We start from the raw sequence: 20,957 nt of genomic DNA on the forward strand, positions 1-20,957 counted from the left end.
GGTGGAGGAAGAAGTTTTTTATCATTTAAGATCATTCTTTTAGTTTCATTTCTAAGTTGCTGGAAGGTTTGGTGGGAGTGTGGGTCTTTAGAGGTACGCCATGTGATCCACATCTTGTTTCTAGATAGGATTTTGGATTTTGTTTCCTTAGAGAGCCATGGTGCGGTTTTGGTTTTAGTTCTAATGGACCGTATTGGAGCATGGGAATCTAGAATCTTGAGGAAGGTGGTGTTGAAGTAGATAACTGCCTCTTCAAGAGGAAGAGATTTGAGTATTGTCCAGTTGTGGGCTTTAAGTTCAGTTTGAAAAATGGAGGCGTTGAATTTATTATTGATCCTGATTTTTAATGGTTGTAAGAAGGGGGGTGATTTTCTTGAATTTGATAACATAGGTGAGTAAGTGATCACTCATGTCCTCTGGGTGAGTACCTGCTGAGTACTGGTCAGGATCTTTATTAGTAAGGATCCAGTCCAGGATGCTGTCTTTGTTTTGGGGTTTATCTAGTCTGGTAGGAGTGGATATGAGCTGAGAAAAGCCATGTAGATTTATGCTGCTAGATGGGGAGCTAGATGAGAAGGAATTCCAATCGATGTTGAAGTCACGTAACACTATGGATTCCTGGGGGTGAGTTTGAGTTAACCAGTGGAGAAAGTCCTCTAAGGTTTTGTTATTATTGTTGCCTGGGGGGATGTAAATACATGCTATATTTATGCTTTTATGTTTGTTTGGTTGAAGTTTTACAAGTAGAATTTCGGCATTGTTTGTTAGGAGGGATTGTGGAGAGGCAAGGGAGATTTGTAATGTATTTTTGTAGAGTATGGCTACACCGCCACCTTTACAAGTTATTCGGTCTGCTCTTAGTATATCATACCCTGGTGGGATTATCTGTGTGTCTTTCGTACTTAGTTTAAGCCAGGTTTCTGTGAGACATAGCAGGTCTGGGGAACAAGTAGCTAAAAGGGCATGTAGGTTGTGAATCTTATTGTTTACACTTCTGATGTTTAGATGACAGGTCAGAAGAGAGTTAAGGGGTCTAGAGTTTAGATTGAGAAGTGGAGGGGAGGATAGGGTGGAATTAGAATTGAGTGGAGGGGAAGGGCCAGGGTTGGGGTAGATATCACCATCTGTGGCTAGTCTGTGATTCAGAGTGGTAATGAATTTGAGGGCTTTGAGTAGAAGTTTGTAGTAATGTTTATCATTTGGCCTAATATTGGTAGGTTTGATAATTACATAGCGTTCGAGTTCTAACAAGGAGGGTGAGTAGGGAGTTGAGTCATGGCCTCTGTTGTTAATTATGGGGGAGGGGTTGGTTTGGTAGCCTGGGTGGTGGAAGCCTATGTAAGACCAGGTTTCATATAGGGTAGCTAGGTAAGGGACTAGTAGGAGGAGAAAAAGAGTTAGTATGATAAGCTTCCTGGGTGGTGTCATATTCCGTTTGATCTTAGAGGGCGGTAGTGAGGTACAGGAAGTTAGTGGACAGTAGGGGGAGTGGTTTGAGGTTATAAAAGTACGAGTACTGGGGGCGGGTGGGAATAGGGGGCAGGGCGGAGAGCGGAGCGGGGTTTACACTAAGCCACTAGAGCCCAGGTTTCAAGATGTAACTCCTGAATAATTAACTTGCAGGTGAGTAATCTTGTCTAAACAAACATCAGGTTCAATTCCTATGCTTTGGGAGCTTGTTTTTAAAATTTTATAGCTGTTTGCCTTAGTTTTAGAGTGTGTTCTGTAGTTTAAGTGGAGTATATGCAAACAAGCTTGGATTTTTTGTTTGGGTAAGCCTAGGGAGATTCTTGCTAGTGCTGAGGACCCTTAAATAATACTTTACTTTAAAGTCTATACTAAAATGACCAGATAATGACCTGTTTTGTTTTACAGGTTGTGGGCAATAGTAGAGTAGTCGAAAAGGGCAAAGTTCTTTTCTGCCTCACGCTGTGCAGGGGAAGACCTGGGAGGGATAGAGAGAGAGCTTGATTTCAGAGGCAGTCAGAAGCAGCTGTGTAGCTTAAACAACATTAGACTACCCGAGGAAACTCTAAACTATGTTAGTAAAATCTTTACATATCTTTACATATAGCATAAATCATTATAACACATTAGCATTTTACTGCAACAGTGCCTTATGACTGAGAGTCAAAGAATGTTGAATGTTGAATATCCTGCTTCTCAAAAATATACAGAAGGCTCTCAATTTTCACTCTAATGAACAGCCCTGCAAAGAGCTTGTCATACTAAAGTCTGGTTACCAAACACATTTAGCTTTAGAGACACAACTTAGCTTTAAAGAAACAAGTAGCTACAATATTCATGCCATTCAATAGTGCATTATGTAACTATGTAGCAAAAAAGAGTTACATCAGTTACTATTAAATCACACAATTCAACTTAAATACATTTAACAGTCTATTAGGAACAATGAATAACAGCTTAATACATACCTCAGGAGGTAGAGGCCGGTAACAAGGTCCTACAGCACTAGGAATTTGAAATTAAAGGCACCAGACAAGGGTTATTTCAAACCTTTGTAACAGGGATAGAATGGGGGTGGGGGAGCGGGGTTTACACTAAGCCACTAGAGCCCAGGTTTCAAGATGTAACTCCTGAATAATTAACTTGCAGGTGAGATCTTGTCTAAACAAACATCAGGTTCAATTCCTATGCTTTGGGAGCTTGTTTTTAACATTTTATAGCTGTTTGCCTTAGTTTTAGAGTGTGTTCTGTAGTTTAAGTGGAGTATATGCAAACAAGCTTGGATTTTTTGTTTGGGTAAGCCTAGGGAGATTCGTGCTAGTGCTGAGGACACTTAAATAATACTTTACTTTAAAGTCTATACTAAAATGACCAGATAATGACCTGTTTTTTTTACAGGTTGTGGGCAATAGTAGAGTAGTCACTCGAAAAGGGCGAAGTTCTTTTCTGCCTCATGCTGTGCAGGGGAAGACCTGTTTTGTTTTACAGGTTGTGGGCAATAGTAGAGTAGCTCAAAAGGCGAAGTTCTTTTCTGCCTCACGCTGTGAAGCGGAAGACCTGTTTTGTTTTACAGGTTGTGGGCAATAGTAGAGTAGTCGTCAAAAGGCGAAGTTCTTTTCTGCCTCACGCTGTGCAGGGGAAGACCTGTTTGGTTTTACAGGTTGTGGGCAATAGTAGAGTAGTCGATCGAAAAGGGCGAAGTTCTTTTCTGCCTCACGCTGTGCAGGGGAAGACCTGTTTTCTTTTACAGGTTGTGGTCAATAGTAGAGTAGTCACTCTAAAAGGGCGAAGTTCTTTTCTGCATCACGCTGTGCAGGGAAAGACCTGTTTTGTTTTACAGGTTGTGGGCAATAGTAGAGTAGTCGATCGAAAAGGGCGAAGTTCTTTTCTGCCTCACGCTGTGCAGGGGAAGACCTGTTTTCTTTTACAGGTTGTGGTCAATAGTAGAGTAGTCGCTCAAAAAGGGCGAAGTTCTTTTCTGGCTCTCGCTCTGCAGGGAAAGACCTGTTTTGTTTTACAGGTTGTGGGCAATAGTAGAGTAGTCGCTTGAAAAGGGCGAAGTTCTTTTCTGCCTCACGCTGTGCAGGGGAAGACATGTTTTGTATTACAGGTTGTGGGCAATAGGAGTGTAGTCTCTCGAAAAGGGCGAAGTTCTTTTCTGCCTCACGCTGTGCAGGGGAAGACCTGTTTTGTTTTACAGGTTGTGGGCAATAGTAGAGTAGTCACTTTCGAAAGGGCGGAGTTCTTTTCTGCCTCACGCTGTGCAGGGGAAGACCTGTTTTGTTTTATAGGTTGTGGGCAATAGTAGAGTAGGCGAAGAAAAAGGGCGAAGTTCTTTTCTGCCTCATGCTGTGCAGGGGAAGACCTGTTTTGTTTTACAGGTTGTGGGCAATAGTAGAGTAGTCGCTCGAAAAGGGCGAAGTTCTTTTCTGCCTCACGCTGTGCAGGGGAAGACCTGTTTTGTTTTACAGGTTGTGGGCAATAGTAGAGTAGTCGCCTAAAAGGGCTTAAGTTCTTTTCTGCCTCACGCTGTGCAGGGAAGACCTGTTTTGTTTTACAGGTTGTGGGCAATAGTAGAGTAGTCGAAAAGGGCGAAGTTCTTTTCTGCCTCATGCTGTGCAGGGGAAGACCTGTTTTGTTTTACAGGTTGTGGGCAATAGTAGAGTAGTCGCTCGAAAAGGGCGAAGTTCTTTTCTGCCTCACGCTGTGCAGGGGAAGACCTGTTTTGTTTTACAGGTTGTGGGTGATATTATGTGGATGATATTGTAGTAATTGTTGGTGATATTATGTGGATGATATTGTAGTAATTGTTAAAAATAAAATATGGATGGAAAAAGTAAATGAAAAATTAAGTATAAATTAAAAAAAAATGGTTTAAGTGTAAATAAGGAGAAAAGTAAGGGATTTGATTTTGAAGGTATGATAGGAGGTGTTGAGTTCAATGAAACATATATAGATATATTAGGAATAACATTTGGAAGGAATGAATACAGACAACAACAATGGGATAATTTACTCAAAGAAGTAAAGGATATAACTAATTTCTGGAAATTATATAGATTTTTATATAGAAAAAAGCACACTTGTTGAACACCATGGTAATAGGAAAAATTCTTATGTCGCTAACATTTATATGATTCCTATTAAGTATGAAAAGGAATTAATGGTGATTATATTCTCCTTTATATTGGGCTCTAAACTGAATCCAATCAAAAGATGGATTCTGTATATGAAAGAAGAGTAAGGAGGTTTGGGTTTAATAAGCCCAATAGTACATGCAGGATCTTTAATTTTATGTAAGGTATTAAAAGGAATTATGAAGGAAAATAAACACTTGATAGTAATGATACTATATTATAAATACAAAGAACTGTGGGAAGGAATAGAAAATGAAGTAAAAGTATTGTGAATGAAGAAATGAAAGAGTACCAAAACAAAACTGTGCTATGGAAAATAAAAAAAGAATATATGTGAGAAAAATAGAAAGGAATGGTACTTTTATTATGAAAGCATTTTATTGTATTGATCCATGGAAAGATTTAGAAATAGATAAGAAAAAAGCCACAATGATGAGCTATAATAACTATAAAAAGATTAAAGAATGTAATGATTTTTATGGCTATTGTCTATTCAAAAATTGCCAGTTAAGGCAAATATGGCATACAAAAAAGCAAGATAGAATATGCAATAAATGTGGAGAGTTTGAGATTCCTGAGAATGTGTTTTTGAAATGTGAAAGAGTTAATAATTTGTGGAAAGAAATATGTAAAGATACTAGGTTGAAAAGTATGTTAAAATTTGAACAAATAAATATGGACATAATCGAATTTAGTTATTATGGTGCATGTAAACAGGAAGAAGTGAAGAAAATGGACAGCATAATATTTTATGGTTCATGGACTATATGGAATGAGAGACTGATTGAAATTAAATCCAGTGGAAAATGGACTTTGGCAAAGATTTTGGAAAAAAATAATGTTTTGGTTGTGGAGTTGGGGAGGATGCTTAAATTGAAGTTTATAATGTATGAAGATTTGTAAATAGATGTAAATAATGTAAATATGTAAATAATATGTAATGTATATATCAATAAAAAAAACTTACTCTTTTCGAGTAAACGGACTTGTTTTGTGATGGTGCTTCCTGCCTTCTGGTCCAGGTGCAAAGGTGGCTTGGAGAAGGAGGAAGTAGGTTTGGAGTGAACAGAAGATGGAGATGGAGATGGCAGTGGTGATGGTTTACGTGTTTTGGGTGCTGTTATTTGGATAAAAGACAGGTCAAATTTAGAGGAGAAGGAATTTGAAATGAAGGAGATGCCGAAAGGAGAGCTCTCTAGCATAAAACATAATTGTAAATTGTTCTTCTTTTCTATATTGTATCTGTATCTAAACTTTGTAACATGGAGCTTTTCTCCCTGGGCCTCCACTGAAAACGGGATCCCTGAGCCCAGTGGACATCCCTGGTCATCAAACTGGAAATAAATAAATAAATAAATAATAAATAATGGTGCAACAGAGATGCAGGAAAAGGTAGTTGAGCCTTTTCAAAGGCAGGTAAAGATATTGGAGGCTGTAAACATAGATTCAGAAGATCTGTTCCAGCAGAATTTGTTTGAGTTGGAGGTCTTAACAGAAGATTGTGTTTTTACAACCCTCCAGTTGAGAGGTTATGGGATGTGTATTTAAAAGAATTAATAGTACATATGTATTATCGCAACCAGGAGACAAGTGTCTCATGACAACTGTTTCATTGTTCACTGCTTTAGGGTTCATTCCCACACTTCCAAATAATAATAAAGTCAGCAAACCCATCTTCTATTTTCACATTTTGGAACCCTTTGCTTGGGCAAATGATACATTAACCCAGCCCCTTTTCAGCATAATGAATGAATAGGTAATGATGGTTGGAGTACAAACACTGTAGGGGTAAAGGGTGCAGTTTACAAGGGACTGACGTAACAGTACATTCCACATGGTACAGTGGTATGGATTGTCTACTGCTGAGAGGAAAACTTTGGTTGTGCATCCTTCAAAGCAGACGTTCACACATTAGGTAACCATTAGATTACTATGTTATCAACTGGCAGAGAGGACTTTGCTATACTTTTGTAAGGGTCCGGGAAACTCGCCATTGAATCCTGGCAGTGGCAAAATGAAAAGGGTCTCCTCTCAGAGGAACTGTAATGAGCAAAGGTTAAGGGGCTTTGTAGAATTAGTGAGTCCACATATAACCATCAACAGCAAGTTTGACTGACATCAAGGATGGAAGCTAAAGTGTCAAAACTGCAGGAACTTAGGTGCTTTTGAAGTACCTCATTCACCATGGAAGCAAGAGTGATACTTAAAATGTTGCCGTTTCTGTTAGTGAAATTGGCATACCACTATTCACATCCACCTAGGAGTTATCCCACTCTTCCCAATTTTCTTAAAACTAAGTATGAACTGTGAAAGGAGTTATAATGCCAAAATCACACCCCATTGTTTAGTTTTTTTAGTGGACTGCATTATTCTCAATATTTCATTTAATATTTCAAAAATTTGTTGTTTCCTTGCACTTAAATACACTTTTAAGTTTGTACTACATGTACATGAAACACTTGCCTCCTGGTTGTGTTAACTTTTCTCCATAACTTAAACAATTATGACATTACCGAATTAATTGAGCAGAGTGAACCGGAAAGTGAAAAGGCAGTATCATGGGATGAGATAATGGACAGAATACAAGAAGAGGAAGTTCACGAAATAAGAGCAGAAAAAAGAAACCGTATGCACAGACTGTAAGAGAAGGTGAAAGAAGACAAGAAAAGAAAACATCAAGTAAGCAGCAAGTAGCAAAACAGAAAATGAACTTGAGAGGGATAAAATATGGGACAGCATCATTTCACCACTGGGTACTGAACCCAGAGAGGTAAGAGCATTTATTTGTATTAAAAAGGACTCTTTTTGTGACATTGTTTTTTTGAGGAAGCACAATATATGAACAATATGAAAAAAGAAAAATGAGAATCCTTGGAACTTATATGTTGCACAAGCATTTAATAGAGAAGCAAATAAAAGAATATATATACAATTTCATACTGAAGTTGACAGACAATTTAAAAGATTATACAAAAAATGTGTGTAGGGATGTAATGATCATTACAATAGAGGTTTATGGACTAGAGGTTGGGAATGTGGTTGCAAATACAAAATGGGAAAATAATGCATGTGCCTGGTATAATTAATGTAGAATGGAATAGAGGATTGGTTAAATACTGGGCCAACCAAATACATGTTTTTATGGTAAAATGACCATTTAATTAATTACTGTGATAAAAAGAAATGTTTCATTTGTGGCAAAACCAGTCATGAAGCAAAAAATGTGAACAAAATTATATAATGTTTGAGAAAAATAGGACATTCATGGATGGATTGCAATGTTAAACAGAATCATACACAAGAAACAAAGGTAGACCAAGTAAGAGAGAATGTTTTATTAAATAACACAGAAGAGATACAAAAGAAAATAGTAATGAGAAAGATATAAGGGTGGAGGTAAAAGAACATACAAGGGAAGTAAAGAAAAAGAGTGAGAGAGAAGAATTAAGTATTTCAAATGAAGAAGGAGAAGATAAATGGATAAGAATCAAAAGTAAAGGAAATTCCATTGGGAAGAGAGTAAAAGATTGAAACGCAAATTTAAAAATATAGGTATAGGAGGACACAAAAAAGGAAAAGGATACAGTAATAGATGCTTTTTTACAAAGTGAGAATTCTATCCATAAATGTAAATAGTATAAAGAATGTACAATGAAGGTTAGGAGCATTGGAATGGTGTAGATTGTTAGATATAGATATCATAATATTGACAGACAAAAGAATAACCACAGAAGAAGAAATAGTTCAAGTAACTGAGTTATGGGAAGGTAAGGCTACATGGAATATAGGAGCAGATAAATGCTCAGGAATAGCAATTTTATGTAAAGAACGTATATAAATTCTGGATTACACATTAGTATTATTAGGAAGAATATTAATAGTTAATATAAGATGGAAGAACCAGATATATTGAGGGGTTACACTTTATGCATATCATTTACAGAAACAGAGAGAGATTTTGTTTAGAAAAATGCTTGATTATGTTAATTTGAATATACAAATTATAGTAGTGGGAGAATTTAACTGTGACTTAAAACATAGAAGAAAAGAAGAGACAGATGTAAAAGTTATTTTGGATATGATTAAAAATGGTCAAATGTATTTATGGAAAAATAAACACTGGATATTGAAAAGAGATAATTTGAGAACTGAAACTGACTATTTTATATTATCAGTTTAAATGTATCGTATAAAGATCATGTAACAATTTAGACAGAGATTCAAGAGAGAATAGGTTATAGAAAAATAGGTAGAGGTGTAAAGAGAATTACAGAAACACATTTAAATGATTATGTAAGGAAAATAATACATCAGAGGTCTATGGCCGACCAAGTTTGCAGATGATTGCAAGCTGGATGCTGTCATCATTTCCCCTAGTGATGTAAACATACTACAAGAGGGTCTCACCCAGACAAATGACTGTTGCCAGAAACATGGCCTCAAACTAAATGCCAAAAAATGCATCGTCATCATCATCATCCCCTTTGGGGAGAGTGACGTCTCCACAAATTATCACATTAATAATGTCCTAACCATGTAAGCAATTGTGAGAGACCTAGGCACCCAAGCTGTCAGCAATCTAACTTTTGACCACCATGTTCATAGGTTCATAGGTGTGTACTAGGCTAATGGCCCTGGGGCATTTACAAACCGAGCCATAGGATTACCCTGGCATAGTGCCACCTGACCTTAGTTCTCAGTGCCTCTGTTTAGTAGAGCCACTGGAGTTATCCCCGGGGTGAATTCTATGGAGAGCTTTCTACATGGCTCATCTCATTAGTATGGGTATTTGTTCCATGAAAAAGGAAGTCATGACTTTCCTGTCTTCCTCCATTGTCAGGCCCATCATCGAGTATAACACCCTTTTCAGCATGCACCTTGCAAAACACATGCAGCAACTGGAGAGACCACAGAGGTTCCTGACCAGGAGAATCCAGGACTTCAAAAATCTATCCTACATGGATAGGCTAAAAGCCCTGTCCATCTACTCCATCTCATACAGACTCCTCAGAGGTGATCTATGCCTGGCATACAGAGCAATCTCTGACCCCACATTGATGAAATGTCTGCATATCCACAAGTCGAACTTCACTAGCATGACCCACACATAAAAACCTCAACTTAGTCTGCGACATCAGTAGGACTTTCTGATGGTACAGATTTATTTCCCAGAGACTCCCCCATCTGTGGAATAGACTCTGTCTCCACGTCAAGCAGAGTACTTCATTATCCTTCTTTAAGAAGAACCTGGATGACTGGATGAGAAATAGAACCTGTACCCCTGGGATTCCACCTGTGTCCCTGCTGGACAGAGGCATTGGGTGCTAACTTGTGGGAACATGGTCTAATTTATTGGCAAGGCTTATAAGGGCCTCTGTGCTAGTAGTCTAGTAACATGCTATGATCCTATGATCTTATGATCGATTATGGTTAGCTCATGTAGAATATCACACAAGAAGATTTTGTAAAGATTGGACAAGTTGGTGGATTAGTTTGAAAGAAAAATGTAAAAAAGAGGTATTGGAATGGCAAACGACAAAAGGAATGCAAAATAGTTATAAATATAAGGAGATCAGTAATCAAGCCTTTAAAGACATAATATATAATAAAGAAAAGTTTCTAGAAAAAGAAAGAAAGTTATATGAAATTAATCAAGATAAACGTAAAAAAATGTTATTACAAAGATATTTTTACAAGGAAGAAAAGAAGAAGAAGGATCATACCCAAGTAAAATGGTTAAAGAAAAGAATAAGGAAATTAAGGAATGATGAAGGAAATGTAGTTAATATGCAAAAAGAAATAATGCAGATGATAAAAAGACATATTCTGAAAACTTTTTCAAATGTGAAACTATAGGGAATCAGGATGGAACTTAAAAAATTAACTGAAGAAGATAATGAGAGAATGGAAGAAAAGATTACAATGATAGAATTAAAAATGTTTTGAAAACAGTAAATGTAGAAGTGGCTACAGGTTTAGATGGAATCGAATATCTAATGTATAGAGATATGCAAGAATGGAAAAAAGAATATTTTTAGAAGTGATGAATGAGTGGCTCAGAAAAGGGGCAAATGATGAAAGAATATGTATGGGTGCAATGAAATTTATATAGAAGAAAGGAGAAAGATCAGATATAAAAAATGGAGATACTAGTGTTGAACAGTGTTGATTATAAGATTTTTATTTAGACAGTAGAAAAAAGAATAGTAAGCAAAGCTAACGACATACTGAATGAAACAATTTTAGAAAAAAGGAAAACGGAGTGAAGAACTTTTAATGATTATAAGATAATTGCTAGAAGATGTAATAAACAGAAAAATAGAACTGAAAAATATTAATAGGGCATGTAAGTAAAGCATCTGATAAGATATAAAATGGAATACTATGGACATTTGTAAAAGAATATAATATAAGTAATAAAATAATTAGCGTTTTTCTATAAGTGTATGAAAGAAATAAAGTAAAAATAGTGGTTAATGGTCAGTTAAGTGAGAAAATAGAAATAAAAACTGGTATCAAACAAGGAAGTCCAGAAAGTAGTATTTTATTTGCATTAATTATGAATGCGGTCATTAACAAGTTAAATTTAGCATTGGAGAAAGCATAACATTGCACACCAGAGAGAATTCAGAATCCAATCATTTTTTTTTTTTTTTGCCGATGATCTTGTAGTGGTGGTCAAAAATGAAGAATGGATGAGAATAGATTTTAAAACACTCAATAAACAATTATGAGTTTTAGGTTTGAGTATTAATGAAGATAAGCACAAAGGACTGAGATTTTCAGTAAAAATAGAGGGTATTCAATTTAATAAAGAAGGAACAGAAATTTTGGGAATAAGATCTGGTAATGAGCAACAGAGACTGACACAATGGAAGAACATGATAGACAAAATAAGAAATATGTGTATGTTCTGGAGAACATTTAAACTTACATATAAGAAAAAAAATGTTTGCCCAATTCAATAATATTAAGTAAGATAGCATATCTAGCAAATGTATTTATGATACCAATGGAATGTGAAAAAAATATTGTCTGTGTTATTTACATTTATATTTGGATCAAGACTGAACCCTGTTAAAAGAGGAATTCTTTATGTTATGAAAAAGGAAGGAGATTTGTGTTTAATAAATCCAATTGTACACATAGGTTCATTGAATATATATATATATATATATATATATATATATATATATATATATATATATATATATATAAAGTATTAACAGGAATAAAGGAAAAAGAAAAAAATGGTAATGAAAATAATAGAAGAAAAATATAAAACATTTTGGGAAAAGCTTAAATGTTTTAAAAGAAGTAAATGAATTGCTTATACAGAAAAGAAAGTATATCAAGAGAAAATACTGTTGTGGAAGACTGATTTAAGTAATATAGAAAAAACAGAAATGAATGGTATGAAAATATAATGAAAAAAGTTTATCAGCATTTTTTCTTTTTTATTCTATCTTTGTACATACTGTTCATGCAAGTTCTGTTATTGTAAATATGTGCAATGATATAACTGTACGTTTTCCTGCTTTATGAATGTATAATACAACTATGTAATTTTCTTGTTTTTTGAATTTATGCATGTTTAATGTCATTGTATTTGTTTTTTGAATTTATGCATGTTTAATGTCATTGTATTTGTATTTTGAATGTGTGCATGTTTAATGTCATTGTATTTATCTGGAGCTTTTCTTCTCGGGCCTCCATTAAAAATGAGCCTTTGGCTCAGCTGGACCAAGTCGCTTAACAAATGAGAAATAAATAATAAATAAAAATAAATAAATATTATGTTTATCCCTAAAAGCATTTGGGGGAAAGAAAAATAAAAGCTATAAAAGCAAGTATGAAGAAATGAAAACAATGAATCTGTGTTAGCATGTCTGGCAGGAGATTTGCATATATTCTCAGATTAACTTGTATTGTATGCCAGCATGTCTAATTGTGAAAATGTAAATACGTTTTTAAAACATTGAGTATTTCCCTGTTTATAGAAAATATTTAAATAATCTGTCAGTGTTTTGATACATTTCCAATTGCACATGTTTGTGAGGGAGAATCTAAAGTACAAACTGTTTGTGGAGAATCAGCTGATCAGTAGGTGATATCATTAGAATGTTCCTGGTTGCTAGGTGATTATTTGATCAGATGATTGACAGGAAAAAGAACCCTTTCAAGCAGCTGATTATCATTTTTAAAATAAGACAGTTGAGACTGTTAACCTGGAATATAAAATAGACTGCTGAAGTCAGTTGTGTCAGTTAGTTAAGAGTTTCAGTAAGTTACAGTGCTGTACACAGGATACCCAAGAAAAGGGACTCACCAAAAACTGTAAGCCTGCCTATGCCTTGCTGTAATGTTTTTAAATTAGATCAGGGACAGTATTCTCTAGTTAGATTAGGAAAGTTTAGTTATTTAGAGATTTTTTTTAAAATGATGGACTTCTATCCTACAGTTTAATTTTATATTTCTGCTGAGTGAATTCTGGTGTTTATTGAAAGCTATTGATGTATATTCTTGTAATCATTTTACTTATTATTATATGTTTTTCATTACTTTACATTGTGGCTGGACAATCAGTGTATTTTATAGAGATTAGAGAATGTTTATTCCTGTTTGATACTCCCCAGGTCACCTCAAATGCCTGGATGCTTCTGGTCATAGCTATCATTTATTTTGATATTTAATTTTTAATAATTGATTATACTTTGAAGGGCATGTAGACCTGTTAGACTCTGGTGGCAACATTTACCATTTGTATTGGGGAGGGGACACAGCTGGAAATCTGTGTCAGGCTTCCCATATGTTTTTGAGTTCATAGGTTCATAGGTGTGTACTAGGCTAATGGCCCTGGGGCCTTTACAAGACTAGCTCATAGAAGTGCCCTGGCATTGTGCCACCCATCATTAGTTCCCAGTGCCTCTATCAAGTAGAGCCACTAGAGTGATCCCTGGGGTGAACTTTCTATTTCCCATTCACTCATCAAGATTTCTCTTGAAGAGGACTAGTGAGGTGTTCTGCTTGACATATGTGGGAAATCTATTCCAGAGCATGGGTAGTGTCTAGGTTATGAACCTGTCTCTCCAGCATGTTCTGTTGATTGAGGTTGAGGTCTCTGGAGTGTGTGATGTGGAGGGATTGGGATTTCTTTAGATGCAGCATTTCTAACAGAGCTGGGTCAGACATGGCTTTGTACGTCAAGCAGAGATTGCCTCTTAGTAGAAGATATGACACAGAGAATAGCTGGAGTTGTTTTGAGTCTGTCCATGTAGGACATGTTTAAGGCCTAGGATCCTCTTTGTGAGGTACTTTTGCGGCCTCTTCAGCTGTTGCAGGTGTCTAGTGAGGTACATGACAAATGGGGCATGATACTCTATGATTGGTCTAATGACCCCTTTCTTCCTGGATGTAAAACCCTTGGTAATGAGATGTGCCACATAGAAGGACTTTCTGACCAAAGTGGCAATGTGGTGGGCGAAGGAGAGGTTGCTGTAAACCTGTGTACCCAGATCTTTTATAATGCCTTCAGTATTCAGTGGGCTCCCATCAATGAGGTAATTAGTGGGAACTGATTTTTTGGCATTAAGCTTAAGGCCATGGTTTCAACACCAGTCATTGGTCTCAGTGAGGTCTTTCTGTAGGATGTCTGCATCACTTGGGGTGTTAATAATGGCTCCCAGCTTGCAGTTGTCTGCAAATTTGGTCAGCCAGAGTCCCTCTGTGTTGGCCTGGACTTCTGAGAAGTAGATGCCAAACAGGAGAGGACCGAGGACCAATCCCTGTGGGACTCCACTCATGACTGGCTGGCAGTCTGACTTGGAGTCTACTAATTTTACACTGTGGGATCTATCTGTGAGCCAATTTGCAACCCACCTAATGATATAGGGGTTGATGCCTAGCTGAGTTTATCAATAATTCCTGAGTGAGGAATGTATCAAAGGCCTTGGCCAGATCGAGGTTGGCTGTATGAACTGCCTTACCTTCATCCACCGCTCTGGTGACTGACTCAAATAAGTCAACCAGGTTGAGCAGGCATGATCTACCTTTCACATAACCAAACTGCATGGGATCTAGAATTTGGATATTTCTATGTATCCTTGTTAACTAGGTCCATGATGATGCACTCTATAACTTTACATATCAGACTCATCAGGCTAATGGGGTGATAATTTTCAGGGTCTGTCGTTGCTCCTCCTTTATGGAGAGGGATGACTGTAGCAGTGTGCCATTCGGTAGGGACAAAGCCTGAGGTGAGGCTGTGAGTGAACAGAGCACACAGATGTAGTACCAATTCACTTTGTAATTCATGTAGAACACAGCCAGGGATATTGTTGGGTCCCATGGAAGCTGTATTCTTGGCCCTAGACAATGCAGCTTTAACCTGTGCTGCAGTAATGCTGTGTGCCTGGCATTCTTCCGGTATAGAGACTGGTCCTTTGGGGGGGGAAGAGGGGTAAAGTTGGCACTGAATCTGTCGGCCAGTATGTTGGGAATATCTGTTGGCTCGGTATAGGAGGTACCATTGTGCAGTAACTCAGAGCAAATCTGGATATTGCCATGGAGATTCTTGATATAACTATAGAAGGCTTTGCGGTTGTTTTTAGTGTCTCCCACAATGTTGCCTCCATAGCTGGCTTTGGAGGTTTTGATGAGGGATCTCAACTTTATGTTGAGGCTAATAAGGGAATTTTTCCAGTCTTGGGACTTCACCTTTTTCTGCAATAGTTTTCCTTCTGTTGTAGAGTTTGTTAATGGCAGGGGACCACCAGACTGGCTTCCTTTTTTGGGAGGAGAGCATCTTGGTTCTGTTGGGTATGGCTAGTTCCATGCATTTATGTATGTGTTTGTGCAGTGCACTGGTGTATAATTTGGCAGCTATGCATCTATTTTCCATTGGCATGGGTGCTGTGAAGTTAGCCACCTCTGTTTTTAGGAGTCCAAAGTCAGCTTTGGAGAAGTTCTTCATGGTAGAGTGTGTGAGATTTGAATTTATTTTGAATGTGAGTAAGTCAGAGGTATTAAACTGGAACACATTGTTCTAAAGTGTATAATAAGGCATTATATTTGGGTTGGACAGAGTTATATATTCCAGAAAAATAGGGTATGTTCCTGTTGTGCTCTTAAGGGATGTTGTGGAATTTTACTGTTGTGTGCTCTGTGCTGTGGTGTTTTCCATGATGCTCCTGCACTTGAGTCAGTGGTGAAGATTGAGGCTCCTTAATTACTGATCCTAGGTTTAAGTGGGGACATCACATTATTGGTGGCAATTCAGTGGGATAGTAACTGTTCATCACAGTAAGAATAAAATGATGTGAAAAATGTGTGGAATGTATAGATCTCCTGTGGAAATTTCCCATAAATAAACTTCCAGTAAAGGCAAATTTGCCATATAAAAGAATGAAAGGAATAGTTTATACATATTGTGAGGAAATAGAGACTACCGAGCATGCTTTTTTTAAATCTAAAAGAGTAAACCAATTATGAGAAAAATATGTGGAAAAGTATGTATAAAAGGATTGAAAAGTGTAAAAAATATAAATATGGTCATGATAGACTATGGATACTATGAAAATATGAAACAAAATGATGTAACTAGATTAGATGAAAATTGTTTTCTGTAGTTTGGATTGTCTGGAGTGAAAGAATGAATGAGATGAAATTTAATGGAAAATGGATACTATCAGAAATTTGGAAGAAAATAAGATTGTGATTGTGGAAAAAGGAGTGGGGGAATCAAAAGTAAAAAAAAAATGAAAATATGTAAGTTTGTTGTAAATAATTGTAAATAAGCTGTAAACGTTTATATATAGAATGTTTGTATTGTATATTGTGAATTTTAAAAAAGACCCATACACTTTTCACTGTGAAAGGGAAGATTTTTGCTGCCGTACTTCCTGTTCCTGTCTAGAGACAGCTAGGAAATCAGTGGAATACTGGAAGGGAGAAGAGAGTTGTTCTGTTGCTGATAACAGTGTGATTCTGTCAGTTGGACAGACAACTGTTGAAAAGTGAATGGATAGTATAAGTAGTCAGCATCTAGTCACCCTTAAACATCAGGATTTTGAAGAAGTTGTAACTAAAATTGTTTCTTGAGGTTTTCCTGATGAAAAAATGGTTTATTGGATCCTGGAGAACAGTCTGAGATTTTGTGGCTGGATATGATGGAAAAGGTTTTTGGAATGGTCAGTGAGTTGGTTGGAAAAGAAATAAATTATGAGTTGGTTGGACATAAATTTACAGTTGGGATACAATCTGGAAAAATGTATGCTGATGTAATTGGGAGAACAAAATGTGTTGTAAACCTTTTTAAAAAGAAAAAAAGATCTGTTGTTGAGATAAGAAAGAAGAAATGGATATTTTGTAATGGATAATTTTGTGTTATCGTTGGGTTTTGAAGCAAAATACATTAGATCATTGAATCACTTGGGGAAAGAGACATTTTGTGATTTAATATTTTAGACTGAAGATTTACTGGAAAGATTTTTGTTTAATTGTGAAAAAGGAATGTTACCCGTGGAATTAATTTATATTTTCTGGGCAAGGGACATAATTAATAAAAGCGTTTACTCAATTTTGTATTGATGAAATGGAGTTAAAAGATATTAAAAATTATATGTGCTATTCAGTTTCTGATATCGTGAAAGCTGAGGTGAGAGGGGTATTTGGAATGGGGTGGGAAGTGGATGCTATTTTAAAATAAGAAAAAGATGTGATAAAACATTTCTGAAGTTTTATATATGTAGAAGATTAATAGAGGAAAACTTAGGTATATGGGACAGCCAAAAACATTTTTTTTGAACAGATTCAATCATCTGATAAATAAGTGCACAAAAATAAGATGTAACCAATGCAGGGAATGATGCCAGGTGATGAATACGTATAAAAAGAATGTAGAATATGTAAAAGTGAAGGATATGTTTGGTTTGATCATAAATAGAATAAGCAATTTAATATTGAGCAGGATGTTGAAGAAAATATTGTAATGTCTGAAAGTAATGAGGAAGGAGGGAGAAAAATGTTATGTTTCAGGAGGATAAAGGTGACTGTACTGAAAGTTCATAGGTTCATAGGTAGGTACTAGGCTATCGGCCCTGTGGCCTATACAAGCTCAGCCAAAAAGGTATCCTGGCTTTTACCACCCAAGAAAATTATTTTCCTGTGCCACTGTCGAGCAGAGCCACAGAGGTGATCCCCGGGGTGAATTTCCTATTTCCCATCCAATCATATAGGTTCATAGATAGGTACTAGGCTATCGGCCCTGGGGATAAACAGCCTTTGCAAGGCTCAAACCCAAGACCCTGCACACCATAGCCACAGTGACTTACCACTACACCATGTCAGATATGTCAGAAGTGTTGAAAATGAAGAAGAAATTGAACATTAAACATCAGATGCTTATGAAGGAAGTATAAAGGATGATAGGAAAATAAATTTGGTAGCTGCTGGAGTAAGGGTGAGGAAAAGAAGAGTTAAAATACATCACCAAAGATTATAAAGAAAGATTTTACATTGTTTTAGGTCTGTTTCAACTAATGAATATAGTGAGAAATCTGATTTTGAAGACCAAGGAATAGTGGGTCAATATTATCTTGCCAAAAGCTGTTTACAACAAATACGGCAACATCAAACAATAAACCACAAAATCTTGCTAACTTGAATGGCCAGGTCACTGATTTTTTTTTCCTAGGGGAAAAAATCACTTGGCCGTCGCTGTGAAATTGCCCTTTACCCCACTGTAGTGCGATATCAGAGTTGGTATATTTAGTTGGGGGATGTGGGGGACGCAGCCCCCTACATCAAGGGGGTGTAGTGGCCAAAACCCCCCACATTGTAATGATTTTGGTGGTCTGTTGTGTTTGGTTGGTACACCGATTTTTTTCCCTAGGAAAAATCAGTTGCCTGCTCATTCGCGTTAGTGGGATTTTGTGGTTTATTGTTTGATGTTGCCATATTCGCTGTAAACAGCTTTCGGCAAGATAATATAGACCTGGAATAGTTGTATATAAACTCAGAAAAGTATTCAATTGGGGAAAACAAAAATAAGAAAACAAAATTTTAAAATACTTTCTTTAAACTTAAAAAGAAGGAAAAAAATAAATAATTTTAGAGTGTTTTGAATAAATGTGAATACTATTATTAATATTGTAAGAATGATATGGAAACTGGAATGGTGTGCTAAATGTGATATAGATATTATTCTTATAGAGGATGTAAGATTCCTGACAAGTGATGAAAGATTGAAAACAGAAAAATTATGTGGTGGAAAAATATTAACGAATTTAAGAAGTGACTGTTGTTCTGGAGTAGCTGTATTGTGTAAAAACAGTAAGAATATTAGATGTAATGTTGGTAAGGATGGGAAGGTTAACTGTTGTGGATGTGAGATCGACAGAATATGTTTATAGAATTATAGCATTACATGTATACACAAATGGCAAGAAAAGAGGAGAATCTATTTCATCAAATATTAGATTATGTGGTGGTTAACATGAAAACTGTTATTGCAGGGGACTTTATGGTGATTTAAGGGAAAAATGTAAAAAGAAAGGGAAAGATGTTAAAAATACAAAAAGTTATAAAATGTGGTAAGTTAGCTGTATATTTAGTTAGGGGGGATGTAGGGGACACCGCCCCCTACATCAGGGCGTGTGATGGGCAAGGCTCCCCAATTTGTAATGATTTAGGTGTTCTGTTGTGTCTGGTTGGTACACTGATTTTTTTTCCCTAGGAAAAATCAGTTACCTGCTCGATTGCGTTAGTGGGATTTCGTGGTTTATTGTTCAATATTGCCGTATTCGCTGGAAACAGCTTTTGGAAAGATAATATAGACCTGGAATAGTTGGATATAAACTCAGAAAATTATTCAATTGGGGAAAATAAAAATAAGAAAACAAAATTTTAAAATACTTTCTTTAAACTTAAAAAGAAGATAAAAAATAATTTTAGAGTGTTTTGAGTAAATGTGAATACTATTATTAATATTGTAAGAATTATATGGCTCCTGGGATGGTGTGCTAAATGTGATATAGATATTATTCTTATAGATGATGGAAGATTCCTGACAAGTGATGAAAGATTGAAAACAGAAAAATTATGTGGTGGAAAAATAATAAAGAATTTAAGAAGTGAATGTTGTTCTGAAGTAGCTGTATTGTGTAAAAGCAGTAACACTATTAGATGTAATGTTGCTAAGGATGGAAACATTAACTGTTGTGGATGTGAGATTGACAGAATATGTTTATAGAATTATAGCATTACATGTATACACAAATGGCAAGGAAAGAGGAGAATCTATTTCATCAAATATTAGATTATGTGGTGGTTAACATGAAAAGTATTATTGCAGGGGACTTTATGGTGATTTAAGGGGAAAATGTAAAAAGGAAGGGAAAGATGTTAAAAATGTGGAATAAAAGGCAATGGACTTATAGAATAGGGAAAATTGGAACTGAAGTTAATCATTTTGTACTGTCAGAATGTTTGGATGTAGCAGATGACAATGCAGTAGAAAACTTTTTTTTTCAATCATTTAGCAATATGGATGGAGTTGGAGGAAAGGGAGTATATTAAAATAGGAAAAAATAAATGAAAACTTATGGGATGGATTTGGAGAGTGGGAAGCATTGCAGTGATGGAGCAATCATCTAACATTGAAGGACATTTGTAAAAGTTGGTCTGAATGGTGAACTGAATTTAAAAAGAAGTATAAAAAGTGTTTTTTTCAATGGCAGGATAATGTAAGAAAGGAAGAGAAAGTGATGTATGGAAAGATGCATGGAAATGTAATGGAGAAATGAGATTAATATAAGAGAGCATTATGATATAGAAAAGGACAAATATAAAATAAATTGAGGAAAATGTATTACCTTACTGTTTAAGCAGAGGTATTATTTACAAGAGAAAAGTAGGACTGCATATTTGGGTAAATTAGTAAAGGAGGAAATTAGTATAATGAGGGAAATTAAAAATGCAAAATAAAAGGTATAAAGAACACAAGAGCAAATTATGAGTATTATAGTACAGTATGGAAAATATGTACAAGAGTAAAAAAGAAAGAAAATAAGACAGAATGGAAAGTAAACCAAGAACGAGTTAAGGAAAACTCTGTAAAATAAATTACTATGAGTAAATTGAATAAAGTACTTAGGAAAGTAAAAGTTGATTCAGTATCAGGACTAGATGACATAGGGTATGAAATGGACAAGTAATTAAAGGATTGGAAAAGAAAGTAAACATTGTAACTTAATGGTTGAAAGAAGGGTTTGTTTATGAAGAGTTATGTAGTGGGATATTAAACATTATAGGGAAAAAAGATGAAAAATAAAATAAACATTTGGAGATCAATCA

This window comes from Protopterus annectens, chromosome 5.part1 (genome assembly GCF_019279795.1).
Source record: "Protopterus annectens isolate FY-2018-M chromosome 5.part1, PAN1.0, whole genome shotgun sequence".
NCBI lineage: Eukaryota > Metazoa > Chordata > Ceratodontiformes > Protopteridae > Protopterus > Protopterus annectens.